Source organism: Pinus tabuliformis, chromosome 3_2 (genome assembly GCF_031772625.1).
Source record: "Pinus tabuliformis cultivar Carrire ecotype Pingquan chromosome 3_2, CPIR1, whole genome shotgun sequence".
NCBI classification, from domain to species: domain Eukaryota; kingdom Viridiplantae; phylum Streptophyta; class Pinopsida; order Pinales; family Pinaceae; genus Pinus; species Pinus tabuliformis.
In genome coordinates, this window is record NC_142302.1 from 18,733,148 (window position 1) to 18,746,714 (window position 13,567).

The window sequence follows — 13,567 nt, forward strand, 5'->3', positions numbered from 1 at the left end:
CAGCAGTTTCGCAATTTTGTAGCGCGCTACGAAACTGCGAAACTATTTTAAACAATTTCCATTTTCCTTAAGATTTTTACTGCTCTGCCACCTGATTGAAAAACTCCTTTTTACCTTGGATATGTATAGCAGGGTCTACATGCCTTCAAAATAATGGAACTTAAACAAAATTTGACAAAATTTAGAATATGACCTTTCTCACCATCAATGAGCAGCCAGTTAACCTAGCTGTGCTTTTAAATCTGCAACCTCTCTCCTTAAAGCTTTGTTTTCAGCTCTTAAACGCATGTTCATTTTTCTGATGAGTTTAGCTTGTTTAAGAGCTGGAACTGTCCATGTATATACATCAGCCACTGAATCTACTTGACCCACTAGGTGTTTACTACCTTTTAACACAGCTCTTCGATAGTTGGCATACCTGACTGCACGCTCCCTAGTGACATTCTTTGCTTTGGCAATTTCATCTTTTGCTGCCTCCATCTGGTTCTTTATGGCTATGATATTTCCCCCTTGGGAAATAATGACTGTTCTGTTCTTGCCTTTTTGCTTGATTTGTTTTTCCTCCTCTGTTCTAGACAGCTCTTCAACTACCTCTGTTCTGGGCATCTTTAAAACTTTCTCTCCTTTATGCAGCTTCTCAGCTTCCCTGACTTGTTTCCTTGTAACCAGCCTTCGTGGTTTGAAAATAAATTCCTCACCAGGTTCATCAAATTTTAGTCTCTTTGAAGCTTTGGAATTTTTAGTGTTCTCCGGTTATGATTGAGTTAAATCAATGTGCATTGGTTCAATGTGCACTGGTTCAACCTGCTCAAACTCAATTGCCTCAAGCAAACCACTCAAACTGGCCTTAGATATTGGACTTTCCTCAACAGCTACTGATTTGCCCTTCTCTTTGCTTAATTGACTCCTTGTTTTAACTCTTGATACTTTTTCAGACCCACTTGATCCAGGTACATCTTTCTTATGCTTGACCTCTTCTTTTGATGATGGCTGAGGTGGCTCTTTAATAACCAAGGGCTTCACTGATTTTTTCAATTTAGATTTGGTCTTCTTTTGATCCTTTACCTCCTTTCTAAGCTCAGCTATTGTGGGTTCCTCAACTGATTCTTCTCTTTCTCTAACCGGCTGTGGAGTAAGGCCTGTTTTACTCTGAAAACTAGCCATAAAAATAAAAGAGTTCCAATCCCTACCAATTTTCTGAAGACCATCCAGCACTAACAGTTTCACTAAACCATGGTGAAATAATGATGTCTCACAGTCATCCTTTCTTAATTGCACTTTATCACACATTTTGCTGAGACTACGAAACAGGTAAAATGGAATATCTATGGATGCCTTACCAGTAAAGTGCAACAACAACTTAAAGTGATAGGAGTAAACCTTGTTATATCTACCCTCACAGGTTAAATACTTTTGAATGCATGTAAGAAGCAGAGCATAGTGCTCCTTAACATAACTTCTAGGCACAACCTTTGTTAAATCCTCATTCACATATGCTTCTCTAAGAAATTCTTTGTAGGGGTTCAAATCAAATTTAAAGTTCTTAAACCACTCCTGCCCCCCTCTTGGAATCTCAGTTATATTAGCAATTGCCTCTGGAGATACTTGAAATTCTAACATAGATACTTTAGAACTTAAACCTGTAAAGTTCAAGGCAAACTCCTTTGTTACCTGAGCATGGCCACCCTGCAGCTTCTCACAGAAATTCCAACAGCCAGCATCCTTGAAAGCTTTCCTGACACCTTCGTCTCTCAATGCAAGGTCCAATCCTTCAGGCTCCGTTCTCTGACATCTTCCAGACCTATGCTCCTTTCTCTCCATTCCGCTTTCGAAATTTTTGCACAGAGAATGACCTCCAGCCTCAGCTCAAATGGCAAATTCAAATTTTTAGAACGCAGGCTCGCTTGAAAAAGAAACTCGGGCTCATTTGCAATTCGGATATCTTATCACACAAGCTGGCCACTTTATGCATCATTTACAAACATCATAAAACATTCATGCATGATAAAACCGTTAGAATGATTTTTATGTGCATGCCTATGGATCTATTGGTGGAGTGATGGCTCATAAGTGTTTGGGAGGTACGCCAACTGACAATAACCGGACGGAGACAATGACTCATCCCCAGATGTGACCCTTTAGGAATCTGCGCTGCAAAATGCACGAAACTGCGATTTCGTAGCGCAGATAGTTATAAATCAGCAAAATGCGCTGCAAAATGGCTGGATGTTGACGCGCTGCGAAAAGGCTAAAACATCATTGCGCTGCAAAATCAACCAATAAGACTGCGCTGCGAAAATACGGAAAGGACCAGTGACATGTACAAGATAAGACATGGCTTATGCAATCATGATGGAGGATGACCAATAGTATTAGATAATGATTCACATCAAGACCCTTTAGAAACATGACCCCTAAGTAAGACACTTAGGACAAAACCCATTTGACACCAATTTTTGACAGTGAACTTTGGACAAAAATTATATACATGTGACTGTAGTTCTAGGTGATAACAGACCCAAACCTTGATGAAATGCCTTGGAAATAGCTGAGCAGGTATATTTCATCATGACAAATCCAAAAATGCAAACCATTTTTGATTTGGACCTCCCAATCTTATAGGTAGCGTGTTGAGCCAAAAAACCTGTTTTTAGAGCCGAAAAATTCAAAATTGACAAAATTTTCTCCAAATTCCTTGAAATTTGGGCTGAGGGTCCCCAATCAAGTACCATGCTCAAACAAAGAGGCTTTGGCCAAAATCCGAAGACGATCAAGCTCTTTTTGTCTTTTTTGCTTTTTGACCGCTTTCTTCAATTTTGCCTTTAGACTCCTAATTCGCGCCTTGCAAACTAGGTTCCGGGCCTTGTAATGCATAGCCATGTGTTTCAATAATGCATTGTCTCTATTGGCCTTTTTCAGTTGTTCCTCCAAGGAGATGTTGACCCTCTCGAGAGTAACCTCTCGATATTCATTTACATGTTGCTCCAGAGAGGTGAACTCAATTTCTCTATGTTGGGCAGCTTGGCGATTCTCACGAATGTTCTGTAGCTCTATAAGTGTGTGTTGAAATAAAAACTTCAATGCATACTCAAAACCCAAATATGTTTACCAAAGCATCAAGAAAACCAAGCCATAATGGTAATGCTCCGTTTCAATGAATTCGCATAAAACAGTCACTGTTTGACAAATGGACAAAAATATAATGTGTACCCTTTGCAACATTGACTAGAGTTTACGAATGAGTATGGGACTGTTGTTCATCAATAGAGGATGGAAAATCTTCACAAAACCACTCGCATGTCCTTTAAAAAACCCTTAAGGAGTGATTCTGACATGAACATAGGGTTTCGGTTTTCAAGAGCCAATACAACAAATTTCCCATCTTGAAACACACTTCAAACATTATAACATTGACTAAGCAGCAAGGAAATACCTACTTGCAAGTTTTGGAGTGGATTTGGTATGATCTGGTTGCATGGACAGAGTTTTCTTGTTGCTATAACCCAATGCGCAGCGCACAAACCCAACGCGCAGCGCACCCTTCTATGCGCAACGCCCTTGTTAATTTACACTGGCCAGTGAGGCCCAATGCGCAGCACACCTCTCTATGCACAGCGCACAATTTCTATGCGCAGTGCATTTTGCAGGAGGCTTTTGGAGGCCTTTTCGGTGTCCAAATCAGGCATAGGATAGTGCGTTAGAAAGGTATTTGAGTCTACTTTCCAACCCAATTGGAATTTTTCAATTTGGAGTTCATTTGCCTCGTCAAAAGTCAAATCTCCCAAGACTAGTCAAAATGTGCCAAATGAGGCTGCCTCAAGGCAGTGTGCTATTGCAGTCAACTTTTGAATGCCTTCGTCAACTCCAAATTGAGCTCATGATAGCTCATTGGAAATATAATTTCACCTAGTTATCCTTTGACTCATCAAGAAAGTTATTTGACCAACCAAGCTAGGAGAAAAATTATTTTCCCAAGGTCACTTCATAGGTGCATCAATTCTCCCGAGGCGATTGTATTTTTGACATTTCTAAAAAACCATTATACCTGTGTAAAACGTGAAGGGGGTTTTTTGTCCTTGGCATCTTTTGGACAAAAACCTCTCTCAGTTTTCCCAAATTCATCTTTGATTGCGCAGAAACATCTTTTGAGTGAAACTTATCCCGATGTGTGAAACAAGGGATTTTGTCGAAATGAAGTGAAATGAAGGGGATAAGGGGCTTCTAAATTCTTGGGGAAATTTTGGGAAGTAGGGAGGGATGTTAGGAAATAGGGGAAAGTGGAATCTTAGAGATCGAGTGAGGGGAAGGGGTCCAAAAGGGCAAAACACAGGCCTAGCCTAGAAAATTGCCAAGTTGTGGCAAGAAACTAGGGTTTGTGGAAAAATGAGGAATTTGGGGAATCTCAGTGATGGGAAGTGTTTAATAAGGTACATTAAGGATAGCGAAAGGTGTATGAACATCAGGATACAAATTTTTCCAATTATTTGACCATCCAAGAGAAATTACCTCCAAAACCCTAGGAGAGAGAAATGAACTTACCTAGACGCAACTAAAGCATGAACAAGGTGTAAAATTACCCATTGGAACCTGACATGATGATGACAACCCTCTGGATGATGATACACTCAGCTGAATGATGACATGGACTGCCATTTGGACAACTTTGAAAAGAGTGAAAACAAACCCTAGACCTAAAGCCTAGTGACCAAATTTTGCTTGAAGACTCTTTGAAATGACAAAATTTTACTTTGACACCTTAAAATCACTTTGTAAGAGCATATTTGATCACTGGAGGAAGGCTACAAAGGCTGACACTAACATTGGCTCCAATGGGGATGGTAGCTCCTTGGAGGTGCCAAGAACGACAGATCTCTGGAAGAGCTAGACAGTGCCTTCATCCATTGGGCAATGGAGTCAAAAACTCAAGTTGAAATGCATGACTGAAAACTGATGACTTGACAACACAAATTGACTCTCACTCAAATAAAAACTTACTCTATACTTAAACACAACCGACAAACTGGAAATAATGCTCAAGGTTGAGCTTATTCATCAAAACCTACTCTAACAGTTTCATTCATCACCTGATCAAGTGGAATGAAACAACCAATGCAACCAAGTAAGTATTTCGTCTGCTGGCTGAATTCTCCGCAAGTGCTCGCTTATGAACAACAAGAGAGAACTACTGAAAGGCAACTCCCATGACAACTTCGAAACAGATCTGTTGAATGATATGAATTCTCTATCCGCCTCCAAAAACACTGCATAAGGATCTTGAAATTCATGCACACTGGAACTTAGCTCATCCAATGGATTACTTCTCTTTTCCTCATACCATGAATGCAAACTTTGATCTGAGCCTTGTGATGAGACCTCTGCTGAAAATGACAAAGAAACCAGCTGCCGGATCAAGTTTGTATCAATACACGTTTCAAGCTCACATATAGTCAATGGAGAGAGACTTTGACTGCAAACCTCATCCAAAACATCAGCTATTGGATCATGAAAAACTTGAAAAGACTGCTTCAACCCATTTTCTATTGGTTCCAATGTGATTACATGATTGCCTACATGCTGCTCATTCTTCACTAAAGATGTACTATGTAATTTTCCCTTCAAAAATTGAAATGATTCAAAACAAAATGGCATGGAATCCTCTTGCATCATTTGATCATATATGTTAGCTTCCATGCCTTCCTTTGCAACTTGACAATCAATGGCATTCGGGGGCTGCAAAGCTGAATATGAGAAGTCCTGAACAAGGTTTTCATTGCTCTCAAGATGGTCTAGATCAAGACTTGTTGACAGCTGATTTCTGATTACATGGAAGTTGTCTCCGATGAACTGACATGAATCAAAACAAAAAGGCAAAGATCCTTCACTTACTTCAAAATTTGCTGCACTTTCCTCGTCACTGTCATAGCTGATATGCGATGGCTGAACATTGTATTCAAGCTGCTGAAAATGAACTTCTTCCTCCCACAAACTAGCTGCTGATTTGTCTGTAAGATTAGCTTCTGTTTGGAGAACATAATCATCATCATACTGATCAAACTAAGGCAAATCATCGGTATAAAACATATCATCAAGCATGCATGTCATATCAATAGATCTCTCTTCTCCAAGGTGATCTACAAAACAATCATTATCAGATCTATGACAACTAGGGTAAGAAACAAAATGTTTTGGATCAACAACTTATTCTTCTTCAATCAGCGAGCCATGAGCTTGAACATCATAATCATTCCTTGCGTTGATCTTGTCCATCATCTTTTCCATTGCACTTACCAAAATGTCAAGTTTCACCTCTAGAGATGTTGATTCCTCCGGATCTATGTTTTTCATCTCTTCTTCTTTCAATCTTGCCCGTCGAATCAGCAAGTGAGCCTCTACATTTACTGCACTGTTTTGCATCTCGTGAAGTGTTGCAATATTTCTTTCTCTCAGCTGAAACTCCATCTCCGGATCAAAGTCACCCGGATAGTGCAAGAGAGCAGATCTAGGAGGAGGCCTTATATCAATTGGGATCGAATAATAAACTTGGTTAAATCTGGATGAAAACTATTGTACTGTCTCCGCTGGAAATCTTTTCAGCTGGTTATACTCTTCTACAATCAAGAAAAGGTTCTGTCCGATCATCCACCTATCAAGAAAAACTTTAACGAACTATTGGTAATCTAAGATGCTCGTATCAGGCAGGGCTTTGAACCAACTCTTCACTTTAGCTTGCAAAGAAAGAGAAAAAAGCCTTATACTGACATCTTCTGCATCAACCTCAAAAAGATCTAGAAAAGACTCAAAATTCTGCACATGTTGTTCAGCATTGACATTCTTACTTTCACCATCAAACCTCGGCAAGTATAGATCATAGTTTTTGGGGAAAGCATGGAGAACAGAAGGTAAAACAAGAGGTTTATACTGATCTGGAATTTTACAAGGTGTAAGGGTATGTACAGCAGGTATAGAATCAGTCTTGGTATCTTGGGGCTCATCAATTTGAAGATGGTCATCACAAAATTTGGAAAAAGGATCCTTATCAAGCTCAAAGGCATGCAAATCTTTGGTATTCACAATCTTCAAAGGGAAAGAATCAACTGCAAGCCGAGGATCTCTTCTCAAATACAATATACTTTGCAAAGCCTTCTTGACATTCTTGGGAAAAGAGAAGAAATAATTTATGACAAAGAACAAAATGTCTTAGATGAAATTCCAACTTGAATACCTGATCTTGCCATATTTTCCTTTCATGTTTTTGCTGGTCGGGATCATCCTCCAGTGGAGTCTTTGGATTTGATCTCGAAAATGATTTAGAGTCATCAGGTGAATGATTTCAGCCTTGTCAATGCCTGATCATTGTTCACCATCAACCATCAGATCTGAACTTGATACATGTACTGGGGCAATTAACAAGTTAGATGTCACGTTTACAAGCTAGACCGGAGATTGACTGAAGTAGTGTTTATCTACTTCCGCTAATGCAAAGAAAAAGCGTTTCGAAGGCTACCTGGCATAACTTCAGGGTCCGTCTGTAGCTTATAAAACAAATGACATCAACAATCAAACCATTTGTTCTCCCCAGTATGGTCGCCACTATGTTAACGCTCGAAAACGCCCCAGGCTGAGGAAGGCAAAACTCAAGGCAACATCAAACCACGCTCAGCCTCGTAGCTAGCCCTACGAGGACAGGAGAGGGCTCTCTTTGGGTCAATCTCGGAAAAATATAATCAATGAGGCTCGAGATGACTGAAATTGTAACTAATCTTAGGCTAGGTATTAAGTGCAGAGGTTTAAAGGTGATTTTTTGGGGTTTTTGTTGAATCAAGGGGAAAGGCAATTTTGGGTGCGGGGATGAGACACAGTTTCTGCAGAGGTCTGATTGGAGCAAGGTAGGCAATTGTTTGATTCCTTAAAAGCAATGAGGTGAATAGATCAGACAGGTGAGGAGCTAAGGAGAGCAAGAAAACCTCAAGGATTCTCCTTAAACATATGAAAACATAGGATATCAAACAAACTTAAAGGCAGAGCATTACAGATTATGAATTCTACCTTAACACTTCATTTGTTCAATTGCAGAAGATGAGAGAAGGAAAATGATACACATAACAAACTTACAAGTACTGAAAGAAGCACACCATCAAGACATAAAGCCACAAGAATTCCAAACAGTGCTGCAAAACCCTGGTCTTTCCTTTGCCAAAATGCTGAAGTAAAATGTACAATAAAGTCTCAAAGCCTCTTCCCCAAGAGTCCAACCATGAAAATGACTTAGAAAATACATAATATAGGCAAGCCAACCCATTCCCTTGCCTCTAGGGGTCGAGCTCCTCCTTCTAGGAGCTGTTTCAACCAATTCTAAACAAGGAACTGAAAACTAGGTAGTCAAACAACTAACCCCTATATGCTAGGAAACTGATTCATTCATTAAATTTTTGCTATTTTGTGAATGAATCATCTAGAATAGGTAAATAAGTACCAAATTTACATCATGTACATTAAATTACATCAAGACAAACCAAAAATTACATCAAGAGGTGAAACTGGTCATAACTGGTCGAATTCCTGAGCTGGAGGATGAAAACTGGATCAAAAATCTCTATGCGCAGCGCCCTGATCTCTATGCGCAGTGCACTTTTCAGGCTAATTTTGAGGCACTTCCCGGCATCCAAATTGAGCTCACAATAGCTCGTTGGAAAGGTATTTGAGTCTACTTTCCAACCCAAGGGGAAATTTTCAATTTGAGCTCATTTTCCCCCTCAAAATTGCATTGTCCCAAGACTGCTTCCTGTGTGTCCAACAAGGGGCAGTGAGGTCAATTTTTGCATGTTTTTTGACCCTTTGGGGACCCAAGCCTTGATGAAATGCCTTGGAAATAGCTGAGAAGTTATATTTCATCATGAAAAATCCAAAAATGCAAACCATTTGTGATTTGGACCTCCCAATCTTATGGGTAGCGCGCTGCGCGTTGAGCCAAAAAACCTGTTTTTAGAGCCGAAAAATTCAAAATTGACAAAATTTTCTCCAAATTCCTTGAAATTTGGGCTGGGGGTCCCCAATCAAGTACCATGCTCAGCCAAAGAGGCTTTGGCCAAAATCCAAAGACGATCAAGCTCTTTTTGTCTTTTTTGCTTTTTGACCGCTTTCTTCAATTTTGCCTTTAGACTCCTAATTCGCGCCTTGCAAACTAGGTTCCGGGCCTTGTAATGCATAGCCATGTGTTTCAATAATGCATTTTCTCTATTGGCCTTTCTTAGTCGTTCCTCCAAGGAGATTTTGACCCGCTCGAGAGTAGCCTCTCGATCTTCATTTACTTGTTGCTCCAGAGAGGTGAACTCAATTTCTCTATGTTGGGCAGCTTGGCGATTCTCACGAATGTTCTGTAGCTCTATAAGTGTGTGTTGAAATCAAAACTTCAATGCATACTCAAAACCCAAATATGTTTACCAAAGCATCAGGAAAACTAAGCCATAATGGTAATGCTCCGTTTCAATGAATTGGCATAAAACAGTCACTGTTTGACAAATGGACAAAAATATAATGTGTACCCTTTGCAACGTTGACTAGAGTTTACGAATGAGTATGGGACTGTTGTTCATCAATAGAGGATGGAAAATCTTCAGAAAACCACCCGCATGTCCTTTAAAAAACCCTTAAGGAGTGATTTTGAAACGAACATAGGGTTTCGGTTTTCAAGAGCCAATACAAATTTCCCATCTTGAAACACACTTCAAACATTATAACATTGACTGAGCAGCAAGGAAATACCTACTTGCAAGTTTTGGAGTGGATTTGGTATGATCTGGTTGCATGGACAGAGTTTTCTTATTGTTGTAACCCAATGCGCATCGCACAAACCCAACGCGCAGTGCACCCCTCTATGCGCAGCGCCCTTGTTAATTTACACTGGCCAGTGAGGCCCAATGCGCAGTGCACCTCTCTATGCGCAGCGCACAATTTCTATGCGCAACGCATTTTGCAAGAGGCTTTTGGAGGCCTTCCCAGTGTCCAAATTAGGAAAAAGATAGCTCGTTGGAAAGATCTTTGAGTCTACTTTCCAACCCAATTATAATTTCGTAATTTGGAGTTAATTGGCCTTGTCAAATGTCAAATCTCCCAAGACGGGCCAAAATGTGCCAAATGAGGCTGCCTCAAGGCAGAGTGTTGTTGCAGTCAACTTTTGAATGCCTTCCTCAACTCCAAATTGAGCTCATGATAGCTCATTGGAAATATATTTTCGCCTAGTTATCCTTTTACTCATCAAGAAAGTTATTTGACCAACCAAGCTAGGAGAAAAATTGATTTTCCCAAGGTCACTTCAGAGGTGCATCAATTCTCCTGAGGCGATTGTATTTTTGACATTTCTAAAAAAAAATTATACCTGTGTAAACTGTGAAGGAGGTTTTTCTTCCTTGTTATGTTTTGGACAAAAACCTCTCTCAGTTTTCCCAAATTCATCTTTGATTGCTCAGAAACATCTTTTGAGTGAAACTTATCCCGATGTGTGAAACAAGGGATTTTGTCGAAATGAAGCGAAATGAAGGGGATAAGGGGCTTCTAAATTCTTGGGGAACTTTTGGGAAGTAGGGAGGGGTGTTAGAAAATAGGGGAAAGTGGAATCTCAGAGATCGAGTGAGGGGAAGGTGTCCAAAAGGGCAAAACACAGGCCTAGCCTAGAAAATTGCCAAGTTGTGGCAAGAAACTAGGGTTTGTGGAAAAATGAGGAATTTGGGGAATCTTAGTGATGGGAAGTGTTTAATAAGGTACATTAAGGCTAGGGAAAGGTGTATGAACATCAGGATACAAATTTTTCCAATGATTTGACCATCCAAGAGAAATTACCTCCAAAACCATAGGAGAGAGAAATGAACTTACCTAGACGCAACTAAAGCATGAACAAGGTGTAAAATGACCCATTGGAACCTGACATGATGATGACAACCCTCTGAATGATGATACACTCAGCTGAATGATGACATGGACTTCCATTTGGACAACTTTGAAAAGAGTGAAAACAAACCCTAGACCTAAAGCCTAGTGACCAAATTTTGCTTGAAGACTCTTTGAAATGACAAAATTTGACCTTGACACCTTAAAATCACTTTGTAAGAGCATATTTGATCACTAGAGGAAGGCTACAAAGGCTGACACAAACAGGTAGTGTTAGATTTTGAGTTGGAAAATTTGATATCAGTTGTGTTTTCATGCTTAGATCTATTCTCGCTCAGTTTCCATAGCTTTCTTGCATAAATTCCTACCCATAAAGTTTCATTCATCACTTTTCTGGTTCTTAGGTCTGAATTAGGTCAAAATAAGTAAAACTCTGCTTTCTTAGTTTTTCTTGGGTCAATTTTTGAAAAGAAGTGTGTAGAACACCTGTAAGACACTCCAACTTATCCTTCATCCATCATACAACCTGCTCCAATCCCTCTCTCAAGATTTCTTCCACTCATTCACCATACTTTCCCAAACTGCCCTAATTTCTACATTCTTGTGCAAAACTGCTTCCTTGACCTTTGAACAAATCCAACCATCTCCTTCACTCTTGATCTTCATTTCCAAGTGTCTAGGCCCCTTAAGATCTCTATCCATCCTTCATTTCCACTTTCCCACCATTTTTTCCACCTCCAACCCTCTAAAAACCACTTTCGGCCTCTTCCTGTAGAACTTCCTGTAGATCCCCTGCAGCCTCCTGTAGAAGTTCATGTGAGCGATTTTTCGAAATTTGAGCGCAGTGAAAATCTCCAGAAGGGTGCTAGGGACTCCTTAGGTCCTCTCCACACCTTCCCAACCTCCTACAAATGCCCACTCCATTTCCTTTCGCCTCTAAACCTCTGCACAATCACAAATAGTTAAAACACAAGCATAATAATTCTGCATAAAATTGCTCAAAAGTACAAAGAGATGATTTTTCCATGTTTTCCTTCAGAAGTAGCTTGGACACATGCATTTTACCTTTTCAGTAGTCAATGGCATTCATTTCAGTAGTTTCCATTGCTTTCCTTGCAAAAGTAGGGTTAGTGGGTAAAAGTAGGGTTTGCTAGGGTTTGTGTTTCCTTTCAGATTTCATCCTCTTTCTACAATTAGACTAGCCTCTTTTGAGTTAGCTTTCATCCATCACAGTTAAAAGCTTCTTCTGAGAACCCATAGAAGTTGGCTTGAGCTCCTACCAAACTTGTGTCAGCTGATCAAGTGACAACCTGCAGTAAGAGCTAGTACTTGTGCATATAGCACCGTCACTTCCAAGTATGTTACGAACTACCAGGTTGATAAAAGTAAAGTAGGGAGTCCCAGGAGTTGCAGCATCATTGCTGCAATACTAGAGCTCACCAAAGTGCAAGCTCAACAGTGACCAATGTTTTCAAAGGAGTCAATACATATCATTTGACCATAATTATACAACCATAAACAAGAGTTGGTGCAACCTCATGTGATCATGGAAAGTGGGAAGTTCTAGGGAGAAATAGAACCAACAACACCTACAAGTTGTTTAGAACAAGTAAGTGTAACCAATTATTGTAGAAGGGATTATATTCCCATATATATATATATATGAGTGTGTGTGTGTGTGTGTGTGTGTGTTTTTCTTATTTGGCATCAAATTCACACTATATGAAACCTACACATTCTTCCAAAGCTCCTTTTATAGGCTTTCCATTTTCTAATGTCTTAAGCTTCCCTAAATCTTCCTTATATGCCATCAGTAACTCATACCATTTTCAAAGAATTTGGTTTCTCATGGTAGAAGCTTTCTCCAAGCATGGGAAGCATCATATGCAGAAGAAATTACATCCCTCATCTAACTTTCCCCCATGTAGGTGACAACTCCAACAATCTCTTGGTTTCTTGGATTATATACTAGTATAGTCTTGCCAATGCTAGCACCAACCCACTTCACCCCAATCATACCTTTTTCCTCGTAAAAAACCCTTTTCATTCAACTTCCTTATTGACTCTCAACTCATATTAGCTCTTTTCTACCTTTGACGAAGCATATACACCCTTTAAAGAATTTTCGAATTCAATTGGCCTGGTAAAATATGAAACCTGTGTTGGAGTATTGTAGTGGCTAAGATATGTAACAACAGTGGTCCCATTTTCCATACTGAAAACAAATAAAGTATCAAATTAATCTAAAATCTTCACGTAGTTCTTGCAATGGTTAAATTTTTTAACTTGTAATATGTTTAAAGTGTTATAATTCCACATCATTAGAGAAGTGTTATAATTATGAATTAAGTTCATAGGTTCCAATGTTGTCACTACTATTGCATTCAATGCAAAGAGCCAATTTCTTGAATAGACACTATAAAAATTGATCAGAAAGCACATAGTTAACTTATTGTTTGAATTGTGATATTTTGTGTAAGTCACAATAATCATATTTTCACACATGGTTTTCCTATGAAGATTATCCTTTCTTCTAATCTGTTGATGTTTTGGGTATTGATTGTTACATGCTCAGTGCAACTAAATTTTGGCATCTCACGATCAATGAACCATTATATTGTTTATGCATGGAAAAGTAATGAATCACAAAAAATACAGGCAATATCTAAAACATATAGGAAAT

General features: G+C 39.4%; 1 pseudogene; it reads right to left on the minus strand.

Annotated features, from left to right (window-relative positions):
• Positions 1–12,793, minus strand: part of LOC149179582 (succinate-semialdehyde dehydrogenase, mitochondrial-like) — a 131,361-nt pseudogene extending 118,568 nt beyond the window's left edge.
• Positions 12,794–13,567: the final 774 nt, after the last annotated feature.